We start from the raw sequence: 16647 nt of genomic DNA on the forward strand, positions 1-16647 counted from the left end.
GAGGGAATAGGTATAGGAGGTATGGGAGATGCATAGATAAGGAATACATGCATGCAAGGCTGCATGAAAGAGGTGGGAGAGCTCCAAGGACTCCCAGATGCATGGTTGTGAGGGGATTATTGTTAAATTTGGAGGACTGCGGGGGAGGGGGAGGGGAGCTAAGGATAATGGCATGAATTGCAGACCAACTGCTTGAAAGATGGCACCAGCCATCCTCTTCATTTAAAAGTGGGAGAAGCCCTAAGCTAAAACAGTCTAGTGGGGAGAAGCTTTTTCATCCTGAGGGCCACATTCTCTTGGACCACCTTCTGGGCATCACATCCCACTGGTGAGGGGAGGAAAAAGCAAAAGTGAATGGCATAATGGATTTAACTATTACCTTTAAATAGCAGGCTGTGTTCTTGTCATGCAAAAGCCAGATATTTACACACATACACCCCTCCATCCTCCATGCAGAAAAGCCAGAAACATTATCACAACACAGTGACACATTCCAGGCTGGCACATTTACTGAAAGACAGACTGGCTCAGGGAAGCAGCAGAGCCAAGGGAGAGTCCCAAAGCCCAGGTAGAGAGGCACAGGTGACCACATTCAGCTGGTGGTGTAGAGGCGCTTCATCCCATCCCTGCCCTAAGCAGAGGTGTAAGAGTGCTCTGCCACCATTTTGACAGCTGGAGCAGTCATGCAGTTTTCTTCTCCCTTAGTTTTCTGTGAACAGCAGCTATGAAAGATTTTAGCTTTATCATATCTGCTCGTGAGTGATTTAGAGTATTTCTCTCCTCACTCAACAAGTTTCTTAGTGATTGATGTTTTTAAAACCACATTGCCAGAAAGAAAACCATGTACTTTTTAATATATATATATAGAACCATAGGACATTCCCAGTGGTGGTTTATATTTATATTTCAAAAATTGATAGATATTTTATGAGATTGGCATTAACCAAACATTGCTATAGAACAACATATTTTCATAGTACTATAGGTAACTCCCTCTTCACCTCTGATTTCCTATTTTCTGCTTTCCTGTAAAAAATAGGCAGTTATAGGTTAATTCCAAACAAGTTTACTCAGAAATAAATTTCACTGAGTTCAGTGTGTGCAACCGTATGCATGTTCACTTTTAAATAAGTATCAATGTGTTCACTGCAGCTTACTTCTTAGCAAGTGCAATTAGGATTGGAACCCTAAGGTTTCCTAAGATTACAGCTTTAAATTACGGTAATTTTACATTTGCATTCTCTTTTTAAAGGCTGATATAATTAATTTTTATATCTAGTTTAATGAATCCCATGTTAGCTCCTGAAATTCTGGAAGGGAAGAGGGCACCAGAGTGGAAAGAGGCGTATATTACACTTATACCGAAAACAGAGACTGAAAAGACCCAGCTTAAGAACTACCGCCCTATATTGTTACTTAATGTGGATTACAAAATTTTTGCTGATATTCTGGCCAAGAGATTGAAAAAAGTATTGATGGAAGAGATTCATAGAGACCAAGCGGGCTTTCTCCCGGGAAGACATTTGTCTGATAATTTGAGGAACATAATTATTATTTTGGAAAAAATAGAAGTGAATATAAACACTAAAGCAGTTCTGATATTTGTGGACGCGGAGAAAGCCTTTGACAATATCTCTTGGAGTTTTATGAAAAAGAACCTACAGGGGATGGGGGTAGGCCAAGGTTTTGAAAATGGTATAGGTGCAATATATTCTGAACAAAAGGCTAAATTAATTGTAAATAATGTGGTGACGGAAGAATTTAAGATAGAAAAAGGGACACGACAGGGGTGCCCAATCTCCCCATTGCTTTTTATATCGGTCCTGGAGGTTCTGCTGAATATGATTAGAAGGGACCGGTTGGTTAAAGGTATACAGGTCGGAGCCAAACAGTACAAATTGAGAGCATTTGCAGATGATTTAGTATTAACGTTACAGGAGCCAGAATCTAGTACTAAAAGGGTTTTAGAACTAATTCAAGAATTTGGTCAAGTGGCAGGATTTAAATTGAACAAGTCAAAAACTAAGGTTTTAGAGAAAAATTTAACACTGACTGAAAGAGAGAGGTTTCAGAATGAGACAGGTTTGACTGTGGTTAAGAAAGTGAAATACTTGGGGATTAATATGACAGCAAAAAATGGGAACTTATTTAAAGATAATTATGAAAAATGTTGGACGGAAGTGAAAAAAGACTTAGAAATTTGGTCAAATTTGAAGCTTTCCTTGTTGGGTCGAATTGCAGCTATAAAGATGAATGTATTGCCTAGAATGTTGTTTTTGTTTCAAACACTGCAAATTGTGGACAAGATGGATTGTTTCAAGAAGTGGCAGAAAGATATCTCTAAATTTGTCTGGCAGGGCAAGAAGCCCAGAATAAAATTTAAGATATTGACTGATGCAAAGGAAAGGGGTGGATTTGCCCTGCCAGACTTTAAACTTTACTATGAATCAGCAGCATTTTGCTGGCTGAAAGACTGGCTACTCCTTGAGAACACAGACATTTTGGATTTAGAAGGTTTTAACAATGTTTTTGGGTGGCATGCATATTTGTGGTACGACAAGGTTAAAGCACATAAAGCATTTAAGAACCATATTGTCAGGAAAGCTTTGTTCAATGTTTGGACAAGATATAAGGATTTATTGGAAAATAAAACACCAAGGTGGCTGTCACCAATGGAAGCAAAAGCTCAGAAAAAGCTCAATATGGAGGCCAAATGGCCGAAATATTGGGAAATTTTGGAACAAGAGGGAGATAGACTAAAATTGCAGAGTTTTGAGAAACTAAAAAACAAAGTGCGAGATTGGCTTCATTACTATCAGATAATGGAGGCATATAATTTGGACAAGAAAATTGGCTTCCAGGTGGAAAAATCAAAATTAGAAACAGAAATGTTAGAACCCAAAACTAAGATTTTGTCAAGGATGTATAACTTGCTGTTGAAATGGAATACTCAGGATGAAACGGTTAAATCTGCTATGATTAAATGGGCACAAGATGTTGGACATAACATTATGTTTGCTGACTGGGAACAGTTGTGGACCACAGGTATGAAATTTACGGCATGTAATGCCTTAAGAGAGAATATTATTAAAATGATATACAGGTGGTACATGACCCCAGTCAAGCTTGCAAAAATTTACCATCTGCCCGATAATAAATGTTGGAAATGTAAAGAAACTGAAGGTACATTCTTTCACCTTTGGTGGACGTGCCCAAGGATTAAGGTTTTCTGGGAAATGATCTATAATGAAATGAAAAAGGTATTTAAATATACCTTCCTGAAGAAACCAGAGGCCTTTCTTCTGGGCATTTTCGGCCAATTGGTGCCAAAGAAGGACAGAACTTTTTTTATGTACGCTACAACAGCAGCAAGAATACTTATTGCAAAGTATTGGAAGACACAAGATTTACCCACTTTGGAAGAATGGCAGATGAAGATGATGGACTATATGGGACTGGCAGAAATGACTGGCAGAATCCGGGACCAGGGAGAAGAGGCGGTGGAAGAAGATTGGAAGAAATTTAAAGACTATTTACAGAAATATTGCAAAATTAATGACTGTTAGAATGATGTTGGATAGAAATTGAGTGGTTTCCAGCTGTAATGCTTTAAGAATATGGAAGAAGGGTTAATTAGGTTAAAAAAATAACTAATATAGAGATAAGATAAATGAAAGAGGGTAAGGATTTGCTGATTTGTTTATTTAAATGGGAATACAAGAAGGGGAGGTGTGAGGAAGTCAAAGAAACAAGCAAACGAGTTTTATGTTATGAAAAACAATTGTTTTTTAATTTTTCTTGTTGTTTCTGTATGTTTTATTTATCTTTTTATTGTTTATTTTTTCTCTTTTGTTATTATGTGTTTTTGTATGTTTGTCTTTGTGAAATCTTAATAAATAGTTCTTTAAAAAAAATAAAATCCCATGTTAGCTCCATTTTTGCTATGAGCGCACAAAATGTCACTTTATTAATTTCTATGCACAGAGTGTGTAGGGCACAGAGGTTCAGAGATACTTGTTAACACCTAAAATGACTCCTCAGTCCCTTCCTGGACCTTCCCAGAGGCCAAACTAGCTCTTGGTGCTCCCAGTATTCCACCCTCTACAGATTCCCCCATTTGATATTCGTATAAAAAAGAACAAAAAGGAGGATCAATAATCTCAGGAGAGCAAGTCTAGTCAAACTTCGTGGACTATGCCCATGGCAGAGCAGAGCATGGGATAACAATTGAAAAGCAGAATGATCAAGGGGCCGGAGCTACAACATTTGTGACATTTTAGTTTATTTTTTAAAAAACAAAAAAACTCAGAAACAAATACAGTATAAGGAAGGATGTGATAGAGGTGTAAAAAATTATGCATGGTGTGAGGAAAGTGAGAGTAATATTAAAACCCCATTTTTTGCAACCTGAAGGTCAGTGGAGAGGAAGTGAGGAGCACAGTGAACATTAATATAAGCATGTGGGTATCCCTTGATGGATCTTCCTTGGCCACATCGTAGAATGTTTTTCTCATAAAGTTGGTTCTTTTATTACAGCTTCGTAGTTACCTAACTCTTGGGCACAATGTATTTTGTAGTAAAAGTCAGACTTAGTGGTGTCGTTTATGGGTAGTTCTTTGACATTTATGCCACTGCTTAGTGAGTTTCTGACACTTACAGTTTTGCCCAGTAAAACAGCATGACAGTAGAATACAGCGAAACAATAAAGTCTTAGCACAAAGACTTAGCACAACCATCACTTTAATTTTCTATACCAGAGAGGGACAAAGACCTCACATTCCATCACGTGAAATGGACCAAAGAAGGAACCAAAGAAGAAAATCATGACCACTCTCACCTCGTGAGGAGGAGTCACTGAAGGAGTACATCTGTGCACGGTGGGAAAATGTTTCAGCTATTTGGTTAATATATGGCAAAGGATTCCCTCGGGGAAAACAAAGAGGGAAACAATGCTACCGGGATCCTTGATTGTTTGAAGTCACTCCTGGTCTGAATTAGCAAGCAGATGACACAGCTTTCAAGTAGGTTTCTGCTACTATTGCCCTTTTCATAATTTCTTTTTATTAGTAACCCTGGATGTTGAACAGGTGGGATGATACATGTCTGTCTCCTTACTGATGCCGTTTTGTTTTTTTCTTCTTCAATTTGAATAGGTCATTCGAGATGCTTAAAAAATGTGGTAATAAGACAACATTCCTGAAATGCAATGGTCTTTTTTTGCACTTGGGGGAAAAGTTATCTGTTATCTAAACAATTAAAGAATAAAATAGCTCTGGAATGATTGACATTATCTATAATTATTCCTGCTTTTTCCTTATATGTTATAAACTATCATTTTTTGCAATATTGATTGGTTTGTGCTGATCAGTTGCAAAATTTGTATATGCTAAGGCCACAGCAGGCATATGTCAGTGATATGGAGCAGCTCAGTAGTGAATAGTCAATGAAACCTTTGAAATGATTAATACAGGGTGCCCGTATTTTGCAACCTGGTAAGTGCCCTGAAAGCCGCCTGCTCCTTGTGGTTAGGAGAAGTGGAAGGCAACACAGCATCTCCTTCTTCTGCCCCACTCCTGGCCCTGCTTTGGAAACAAGAAAATGTTCAATGTGTTTAATATGATGGGGGTGGGGAGAGGGCCGGATTTAGTTGGATGAGGCCCTAAGCTACTGAAGGTAATGGGGGTCTTTATATGTCCAGCTGTCCCTTGTCAACAACAAATTGTCACTGTTTTTTTGTGTTGAATATATACTATATGGTAACTTATGGACCTAAATGGTGTTGCTGTATGTAGGTTAAATTTTATTTGTTTTTTTGTCTTATATTTTGGAAATGTACATCCAGGTTTCTTTCCTTTGATTTTTTTGGGGTCCCCCAAGAGAGTGGAGCCCTAAGCTATAGCTTGTTTAGCTTATATGTAAATCTGGCACTGGTGGGGAGGAAGCTCTGGCCATGCGCAAGACTTACAGCCCATCCATGCTTCCGCTTGTTTCATGCCTAGAAAGCATGGGTCCAAGCAGTTCTCTGCTTGTTCCCTGCTTTTTAGGCATGGGTCTGAGAGGTTTTGCCCTTGCACTGTCACTTTCCCCTGGAAAACCTGCTCTTTAGGACTTGTTGTTGTTTAGTCTGTCCGACTCTTCGTGACCCCATGGACCAGAGCACGCCAGGCACTCCTGTCTTCCACTGCCTCCCGCAGTTTGGTCAAACTCATGCTGGTAGCTTCGAGAACATTATCCAGCCATCTCGTCCTCTGTCGTCCCCTTCTCCTTGTGCCCTCCATCTTTCCCAACATCAGGGTCTTTCCCAGGGAGTCTTCTCTTCTCATGAGGTGGCCAAAGTACTGGAGCCTCAGCTTCAGGATCTGTCCTTCCAGTGAGAACTCAGGGCTGATTTCCTTCAGAATGGATAGGTTTGATCTTCTTGCAGTCCATGAGACTCTCTCAAGAGTCACCTCCAGCACCATAATTCAAAAGCATTAATTCTTCGACGGTCAGCCTTCTTTGTGGTCCAGCTCTCACTTCCATACATCACTACTGGGAAAACCATAGCTTTAACTATATGGACCTTGGTTGGCAAGGTGATGACTCTGCTTTTTAAGATGCTGTCTAGGTTTGTCATTGCTTTTTGGAACAAACAATGATCTGAGGAAAACTCGATTGCCGTTTGTTCTGCTTCAGCTCTAAGCCACAGGTTTTCCTGGGGGAAAGTGGCAGGGCAAAGAAAGGTGTGGATGAGCCTTATTTTAGCGGGAGGTGAGTGGGCTCAGGAGTGACACCAAGTGTCGTTCCCCCAACCTACTGTGATAAAGGAGTGGCTGCTCCTCCACAACCACCAGTCCCATCCCCACAAATGGCTCAGGGCTGGATCTGTGTCAGGGGTGTGCGCACACCCCTATTGCAAGATTTGCTTTGACAGCGGCAGAGGAGAAGGCAGAGGAGAGACAAAAGAAACCAGGGATAAATCTGAGGAAAATTCAGATGTGCATGTGCTAAGGATTTCTTTCAATAAATGATGAGGACTAAGCCATAAACACACACACACAAAGGGTGGGTTTTGAGCAGAGGGTTTTTGCGGGGGGGGGGGGCACACAAAGAAATAAGGCAGCATCACAGGTGCAGTTTTTATTGACACGATTCTTTAATAGAGATGAATGAGACAATTTTCAGGCTGTGCCTCTTTCACATCTGTTCAATCACAGATACATTCTGTCCTGTTTCCATATCATTATGGAATCAAAAAAACGAATTGCATTAAAAAATTTACCCTAACACAGGGGTTCCCAAACTGTGTTTTGTGGACCAGCAGAGGTCTGCAAGTTCCATTCATGTGGTCCACAGTGTGTCTGCAAAAATGCAATTAAGAATCATACAGCATCTGGTTCAACATGTTACAATTGCTAAAAGAGGCAGAAAAATTAAGACTCTCAGCAATTTTCAAGTTACCCCTCTGTGGAAGGGTAGATTTTGGGAGCATATGCATTTTTGCACACGTTGAACCCTAAAAAACACATATTTGTACTTTAAATTTGTAATTTAAAACCTGCATTTCAAATGCATTTTGACACTTTTTTGAGATGCAAAATTCAGAGAAGTGTGAAAACTGAATGGTAATTGTGTTCTAATCTGCATAGTACTCTGGACAGCATAAATCTGGCCAGTTTGCTTACAGATGCAGGCCAAACAAAATCCCAAAGCACCTCCATTCTTGTGTCTCTAGCAGCTATATGGAGGGCAGAAATCCATCAGGTGACATTTTTCTTAGTAGATGGAATGCACGAGTTAAAAGCACAGGGGTCCTTCCAGTAGAAAGCCAATGAAAACCATTGAAAATTTGATGTTTCCTAGACCATCTAAACTGTGATGAAATGAGCTGATTTTATCCATATGTAGGTAAGCATTTCCCACCTACTTAAATATACTGCTTATTGCTCCTTGCTTTCCAGTCGTGTCTCAAAGCCACTAGCTCAGTTGCTGGTTGTTCACAGAACAGCTAAGGAAAAAAACAAACAAACAAAAGGGATATCATGTTAGGTGACCCAGAGATTAATTCAAACTACTCTGGGGTAGGTGGAGGTGCCATTCAGTTTCAATCTGAGAGAAAATTCAATTTCAATTCAATCATATTATCCAGTGATTGGAGGGCTCTGTGGTTGAACCCCCAGAGATCAATATTTCATCACTTTAGGCTTGTGTCTAGCTTCCTTTTATAAGAGAAAACACTGGATACCCTTTGTATGGGGGTTACGTCTTCAGATTACGGATGGAATTTAATGCTGTACCTTTAGTCAAGAAAGAAAAAGACCTTTAAAATCTCATGTTCACACTGGCTAAATTGACTCCTTTTCCTTGTGCAATCAAATTAATTCTGTTCCTAAATCTAATCTGCATGGGAGGGGGGTGTTAAAATTTTTATCTGCTGCTAAAGGAAAAAGTTGATAAAAATCAATAAAGGGTGTTAAATTGACTGAAGCATATCTTGGTACTGGAAGGAATACATGTTGTTTTGGGGGGAGCCTGTTTGATTTACTCCTGCAGCTCTGCATGCACAATTGTTTGATGGCATTGCTTCCACAAGAGAACTTTGGTTAGAATTCTAGAGAGTTTCAGGCTGGATCTACATATGCAGTGGTATATGGTGAGCCATAGTGGGAAACCAAAAGGGAGCCAAGAGGGGCTACAGAGAATGGACAATGTGTAGGAGTGGTGGAAGCAGCACTGAGAGTGTGAGCATGGGAACGAGACAAGTGTGCCTTACGGAATTGGCCCTAAAACTGTGCCCTTGCTGTGTCAGTAGCTCTGGGCATCTGTAGCAGTGCCACCACAGAGATCAGGCCCACAGCATCTCTTCCAGGACACACTTGCCTCTTTCCCAAAGCAAGTAAGCAAATGAAAGAAAGAAAGAAAGTCGGAGAAACCAAAATTGACAGAGTCACCCACCCCAGTTATACATATCTGGAAACCAGCAACCTTCCATGGAAAACAACAAGTGAAGTACAGGCATACCTTCAAAGTTTCCCAGAGTTTACCACATCATTGTTACATATAGTAATGGAAGATGTGTCTTATAATGACAAACACAAGGGTTCCCATAATCACATTTTGAGCTGAGCCCATGAGATCACCACCACTTGAGCATGCCAGTTGACAGAGGCAAGTTTAGGGGTGGAGCTGTGGGTGCACATGGCACAACTATGATGTAGAATTGAAGGTGAGAGGCAGGGGGAGGGGATTTTGGCATCACACAGTGCACAGCTGAAATTTGAGACCCAAAGGGCCAACACTGCAATTGATTGAAATAGGATGCATTGAGAACTGGTTTCCCCCTGTGTCTCAGGGATTCTATATATGAGATCTATGATGCCTCTTTTCCAACCAATCAAACCCTCAAGCAGAAAAGGCTGCTGGAAGCTCTCTTGGGTTTGTTTCCCCCGTGCCATGTTTATTTTCAAAACCCTTAGACCAGGCTTCCTCAACCTTGGCACTCCAGATGTTTTGAGACTACAATTCCCATCATCCCTGACCACTGGTCCTACTAGCTAGGGATCATGGGAGTTGTAGGCCAAAAATATCTGGAGGGCCGAGGTTGAGGAAGCCTGCCTTAGACCTTTGGAAAGACCCTGAGCTTTCTCTAGGAAAGCTAAGAAAAACAAGTTAATTATGAGATGCAGTCACCTATAAAATGGCAAGTATATGTTTTATGAAATGAACAAGACAAATGAATGAACAGTGCCAATGGCCGGAATATCCCATTCTGTAGCAGTGCCTAAGAAACTTGCCTTTATGTTTTGAAGTAGAAGCTGCCAAGTATAAGCTCAGGACATCTTCAAGATGGAAGGATCGATATCTTTCTCTCACCAGCTATCTTTAAAAAAATGCAAAAAGAAATCAAAGACCTCTCTCATTCCTCTGAAGCTTCCAGAGCAATGAATCTAAGGCAGGAGCTTTGGAATCTGGGGTTCAGGTTGCTTTCAGTAGCTGTTAACTTTGAGTTTCAGAACTGTTTCAGATATGACATGAGCTATAATTTGGCAAGTCTTTATATGGCTTTCAGAGCCCTGTGTAAGATCTGAGAGACTGGAGTGGAGGCACAGCCAGGCAGAAAGGTCATCTCTAAGAAAAGCAGCCAGAAAGTGGGGAAGCACTGGAGGTAGTGAGCAGCATCTGGAAGCAACTTACTCTTCTTCCTAAATGCACATTCTTCAGAATGAGGAGCCAGGCCAGAATCTGTGTCCTCAAAGGACCAAGTGATACTTTATTGTCCCTACCACCACTGTCATCTGAAAGGTGCTAAGTAATCCTTGTTAAATTGTTTTGATTTTATTATAAAATGTAACACATTTCCCCTGAAGAAGAATTCTAACTCAAACAAAATATGTTGGGGCAGTAAAACATTTCCTTTCTTCTAGGTTGAAATATGATGTGAGAAGATAGTTGTGAGAGGATTTACCTCACATCTCCTGCAACATCTCCTTACAACCAGATTTCTAAACCAGGGTAGTATGACATGTGGAAAGTCCCTGTGCTACTCTTGGAGGCAGCAGCACTTCTGCACAAACTTTCTACATCATCTGTCTCTCCCAAGCATCTTCATCTCATACATTGCTCAGGATGAGGCATGTGTAGTCACACCAATAGTGCTTAGGTAATGCAGCATTTACCGGGCCTTTGATGTAGGCAAGGAAAATTACCAGATAATGCATACCTTTGGGATACATAGCCATTCACATCTCACACATGTGTGTTGAGAAATGGTCCACAAACATTTCAGGCTGTTTCAAATGTAACTTTCTGATCTATACGGTTTGTTCTCTTCTCTGCATCCATGTAGACAGTCATTATACTTGTGGCCCTCTGCTCCCACACTTACTATGTTAGGTGCACAGTGAAAAGCACTGTAAGTCTTATCTCCATGCTGCAAAGTCTACTGGATGTATAGCCACGTGGGAACTCCCTCCAGTTGGACCAGAACTACAATGGGGAGAGAGGGGCCCTTGACCTGATTCAAGATTCCTGATTCAACAAGATCATGTCATATACGTTATTTACATAAATAACATTTATTTTAATAATGTGCTAGATGAGATTATGGGATTTGGTGCTAAAATACAAAATGAGTTAAATCCTGCAGAAATTTCATCAGAAATATAAGACTTCAGGTACTAGGCATTGTCAATTCTCTAAGTTGGCAACAAGTTTAGAACTCCTGAAAATAATCCATAAATATTCACTAATGGAGTCTCATCCAAGTTTGGAAACATACTTGTCATTTTATTCCAATTGTTCATAATTTTCTATGTCATAAAATACATATGGAATTGGCTTAGGGGCATCTTTCATGTTGTTTGCCCTAGCACCAGAATGCTGAGCTTTGCCTCTGCCCTCCAATCCAAGATCTGGACTCTAAAAATGAATCCACAGAGCAATGATTGTGCATTACATGCTCATATTGTAGGCTATTTGGATCGTGTGGTCCACAATGTATTTCCTTTAGTTGTGAGTATTTTGAGCCAGCCCATTACATTGATGAGAATGCAAGCTAGTAACAAAACAGTGGGGGGCCCTGTTTAATAGCTGGGACTCTTCTTCCATAGCATACTTATTGAAGTGGTTAATCCGGTCCTGGTTTGCCCAGAGGCCTATAATTGTGAAATCATTATGAAAACATGAGTCACACAGATCAATCAATACCTTGGCTCTGTAATTCCTGGCAATGCATTTAGGTAAGTATTGGAAACCACCATTCTCGTATTAATGTATATTATAGCTCATGAGATGAAGAGCCTATTGATTAATATTTTTATTTTAATGGTTGTGCTGATGCAGCATTTATGAAAGTACAACTGCATTGCTACTTTGGAGATGCACACAAAGATTGGCTCATAGGGCAAATCCATGAAGACTAGACAAGGATTTTCATGACCCATGTTGCCACCTTTTTTTAAAAAAAATGTTTTTAAAAAATATTTTGTGTTTTCTATTTTTCTATTTTCTAAGTAGTCTCTTAGATTGCTGAGACAGTCGGCCATGTGGCCCAGTGGACGTATGTTGGGCCAGTCACTATATCTAAGAGAGGTCTCTTTTACCTTTCAGGGTTGTTGTGAAGAGAAAATGGCTATATATACAACCTTGAGATCCTTTGACCACACTTGTGGCTTGTGACACATAGATTGCCAGACTGTCTGAAAACATTAATCAATATGAAAATGCGACTAGTCCATAACATAGTTTTCCAAAGTACTTGGGCGGAGGTGAGATGAGAGTTGGGCCACAGTGACTTAAGCAGACTTAATATACATCAGAAGGAGGCAAGGATAATTTGTATGATCATGTTCCACATGCCATAAATGTACCTGTTTTATGAGCTTTTATGTGGAACTCGTATGACAGATCAGCTATTGTATATGAACTTCTAAACAAATGTGGCTATCCAATACCAGTCATTGTAAGGCAAATTCATCTATCTACCTACAGTTCTCAAACACTTTAGCACAGGGAAAGGGAACCTGTTCAGTGCTATTTTTCTAGAAAAAGAGGTGCTGGAACTCACCCAGAATGCCTCCCTCGTTCTCTGATAATGGCAATGGTGCCCACTTGAGAGGTGCTGGAACTGAGTTCCAGAGAGTTCTAGCTAAAAAAAAAGCCCAGTCTGTGCCTCTCCAGCTGTTGCTGGGTTACATTTCCCTAAATAAACACATGAGATTTAACCGGCTGTGTTCTAAGATAAATAAGGTGTACTATTCATAGTATCAAATAGTAAATTTCCACAGAAGTAATTCATAAAGTTTAACAAACGAACAAAGCAGAAGACCCAGTGGATCAGATCATTCTATAGTCAGTTCATGTATAAGGTCCATCCGTGTAATGGTATCTATTCCATAGGTTGTTTTGTTGTTGTTTTGTTAGGGTTACATCTCCCATCATCTGTGGCCATTGGCCAAGTTGTCTGAAGCTGATGGGAGCTGGACATTTGGAGAGCCACAGGTTTTGCATGATTTAGCATGACCAAGAAACGGCTCAGGATGAAACTAGAAACAAGTGCCATATGCGCTAGACGTTCAAAGTGGTATCATACCACTTTAAGCAGTCACAGCTTCCCACCAAAGATTCCTGGGAACTCTAGTTTGTTAAGGGGGCTGGGTGTTGTTAGGATACCCTATTCTCACAGTGTGATAACTCTCAAGAGTAGTTTAACAGGCAATCCCTCTTCCCAGGAAACTGGGAATTGTAGCTCTGTGAGAGGAATAGATACAGCACAGCCAGAGGGATGTGGGGAAAATACATAGAAAATATTTCTAGCATTGACAAAGACAAGCTACTTTGTACTTTTTTGTGCCAAAGTACAAAGAGAGGCTTCTGTCTTGAAGTACAACAATCTTATGCTCTTGTCCCATCTGACCAGAATCAAAATGGAATTTGTCTGGAAAATATAGGCTTTAGTGTTCAGATGTCTAGGGGAGAGAGCTATAATGGCCAAGAGAGTGATGAGCTAAGGCAGGTTTGTCTCTTTCAGCCTCAGTTTCTCTCCTCACTCCACCCCCAGCCCCAGCCCCCCAATCTGCAATATGGGGGGATAACAGTCCTAGCTTACCTTACAGGGTTGTGGTAAACGTTGCAGTTGGAAGATGCATGTGAAATGTTTTTACATCTAAAAGCGTTATATAAAGGCTGTTATTATTGTTGTTTCTTTACCACATAAACCAAATTCAAAGATTCTCCTCACAGTCCCCAGTATAACCCTGGATTCTGAATGCATTGGTTGGTCAGTTAAATGGAGATCTCAATTCAGGAATCTCATTGGCATTAAAGAATTACAGGTCAATCCTAACCACATTAACCAGTACTATTTGTCTAGAAAAAGAGGTGGAAGTGGTGCCCAACTGAGAGTTGCTGGAGCTGAGCTCCAGTGAGCTCTGGCTGGAGAAAAGCCCCGATGTTAACTAAGAAGGCAAGCAGCATTCAATAGAGCTTACTCCAAGGTAAGTGGAGTTTGGATTGCAGCTCTATTTAATTTAATGCTGGGGGGAATTTTACAGACAAATATCTGACAACATGCCCACAAGAAAACTTTTAAACTTGACTAATATGGTGACCTTAAAAATTAACAATCCATGCTACAAACACTAAAGTAGAGAAACAAGTTAAAGTCTTTGCTTTTATACATTGCTGAGGTTTACCTTTTTCAATCCTGACACATTGCACTAGGGGTGTTTGGGGGGGAATTCAATATCTTTTGAAAACAGTATGCAATAGTTTCTGTTGTTTCTATTTTATGTGAACCGCCCTGAGACCTTCAGGTATAGGGTGGTATAGAAATTAAACAAATAATAATAATAATAAAATTCATTCCAATAGAACCAATTTTCCTTATGTGGTACACGATATGTAATATATATTGCTAACACAGCTGGTTGAAATGATTGCTCATTTTCCTTTTTGAGATCCAGTTATAACTTCTTAGCATTTTTGCTGCAATTACTACTTACATACACAAATGTAAATTCAATTTGAATCAATAATAATTATGTAAAGGTAAAGGGTAAAGGGACCCCTGACTATTAGGTCCAGTCATGACCGACTCTGGGGTTGTGACGCTCATCTCACTTTATTGGCTGAGGGAGCCAATCATTTGAATTTAAGTCAATTCATGACCATTGCACATACAGTAACTATTTTAATATGTTCAGATGCTGTATAAATAGATTCCATATAAATCCAGCAGACCTTTTCAGACCAAATAATTTTCAATACATCATGTGCTTCTATTATTTATTAGTATACACTAGGTTACCACACCAACCTCTTCAGATGCAAAAGTGGATTACAACAAGATAAAAGATTTGAAGTGCTTTGACCAAGCTGCAGGGATGTTAAAAGATTGTTTAATCTCCACAATCCTTATTTCAAAAGAATTCCGTGTGCATATTCTAACTTAGTCACTTCCTGGCCCTGAACCTAGTTGTATCTGGGTGGAGTCAGGAGCTCCTTGTTGCTGTCTTGCTCTTAACGAAGAAAGACAATCAAATTAATGTCAAGAAGCTTACTGACTAGTATATTCTCCAAGCCTTCCATGACAGACTGTACAAGTACAAACAGCATGGGGAACAGAATGATAAATGCTTCTCTCAATCTTTATATAAAGGGAGAGGAATCTCCAGTTCCTGTTGTAATCCCTGGTTAATGCAGCTGTTTTTTGGTATTATTTGTAAAAAAAAAAAATATTGCTCTTCATCAAAATAAACATTTAAACATTGTATCAAAACCACATAGGTGTTCTTTTCTTTTTTTAAAAAAAATGTTTACATTTTATTTTCATTGGATGAGATCCAACATTGCGCAAACAGATTTCTGTTCATATAACAGGATTTCCTCTTCCTTTGCTCCTCCCTGAAGCCCCCACCTGAACTCAAAAACTACTGTGGTGGTTTGGGGGACCCTCTGGTTGGGAGACTGCAGAGGAGAAGAGGAGGAAGATCCACTGCATGAGCGTAAGTTGGAGAATTATTATGTTAATTAAATGATTCAAATCTCCAGATAACCAACACACGCCTCATGGACATAGTAGTCTCCCTCATGCATCCTCATCTCCTATATGCCAAATAGAATTGAGGATGGTTTTTTAAATATATAGAATTGCCACTCCAAGAAGACTGTAATACTCACAGGTTTTATTATATTCTGCATTTACAGACACCTCTTCACTGTTGTTGGTAAACGTTTGTCTTGAGAGACAATGGAGTGTGCCTGTGGGGGTGAATTAACTGCTGCATTAGCAGCACTGAAGTGACTTCCCCAGAGTGCAAGCCTAGGCAGTGTGTCTGGAGGTCCTGGACTGCCCAGACAACAAGACTCACTTATTGGCCTCACTGCTGTGGTCCAAAGGTAAGCAGAGCAATACATTTGGCACCAGCTTGGCTGCAGGGGTTGCCCGAAGGAGGTGTGTAACTATCTTAGGGACTCTGGATTTGTGTAGGGTTTACTCCTTACCTCCCGCAAGGCAGCAGAGGTTTAGGATCCGAGATTTCCTTCTCCTAGATCACGGGTGTCAAACACAAGGCCCGCGGGCCGAATCCGGCCCGCCAGACCTCGTCATGTGGCCTGTGTAGCCGCCGCCGGCCACCAGCCTTCACCTTTTATTCTCGCTTTTTTTTTTGACACAAGAAAGCCACCTCTTCAGCGCATGCGCGGCAGCCTACAAGCCAGAGAACGACTGCCCTCTAGCGGCGCCGGCCGTTCTACACAGGAAACCTCCACTTTACATGCATTCAGGAAACCTCAACTTGTTTTTATATTGAGCGCATGCAGATACAACCGGCCCTTTGAGGGTGACCAAACTGCTGGTGCGGCCCCCGATGAATTTGAGTTTGACACCCCTGTCCTAGATGGTTTGCATGTGCAGAAACTGCCTTATTGACTGTAGTGAAGGAATGGGTTTCTGTGTAGCAAGTTTAAAACTGACTCAACCCCCCCCCCTTGTTCTTTCAAAAGAGAGCACTTTTAAATGTGTAAAACTTGAACTGTTGAACAAAACCATAATAAGGACACAACTGCATAAACAGTTCTCTCCTTTATCAGGACAGGCAAGGGATGGCCTTGGCTCCCCGGGGGAACAACGAGAACATGTCAGAACTTTATCTTATGTGCTGACCACAA

The 16647-nt window shown here is 40.5% G+C and overlaps 1 long non-coding RNA gene across 3 annotated transcripts; it reads right to left on the minus strand.

The window, feature by feature from the left end:
- Positions 1 to 7478: 7478 nt before the first annotated feature.
- Positions 7479 to 16031, minus strand: LOC310761419. Of its 3 annotated transcripts, XR_014547482.1 has the most exons (5): positions 15982 to 16022; positions 13586 to 13642; positions 12081 to 12176; positions 9774 to 9859; positions 7479 to 7987 (listed from the first exon to the last, which is right to left on the minus strand). It is a non-coding gene; the product is annotated as an uncharacterized lncRNA (long non-coding RNA). The 3 variants fall into 3 exon arrangements; XR_014547481.1 differs by lacking the exon at positions 13586 to 13642 and having other exon boundaries at positions 15982 to 16031; XR_014547483.1 differs by lacking the exons at positions 13586 to 13642; positions 15982 to 16022 and adding an exon at positions 12545 to 12619.
- Positions 16032 to 16647: the final 616 nt, after the last annotated feature.

The sequence above is a fragment of the Podarcis filfolensis genome (genome assembly GCF_964270895.1).
Source record: "Podarcis filfolensis genome assembly, chromosome: 4".
Taxonomy (NCBI): Eukaryota; Metazoa; Chordata; class Lepidosauria; order Squamata; family Lacertidae; genus Podarcis; species Podarcis filfolensis.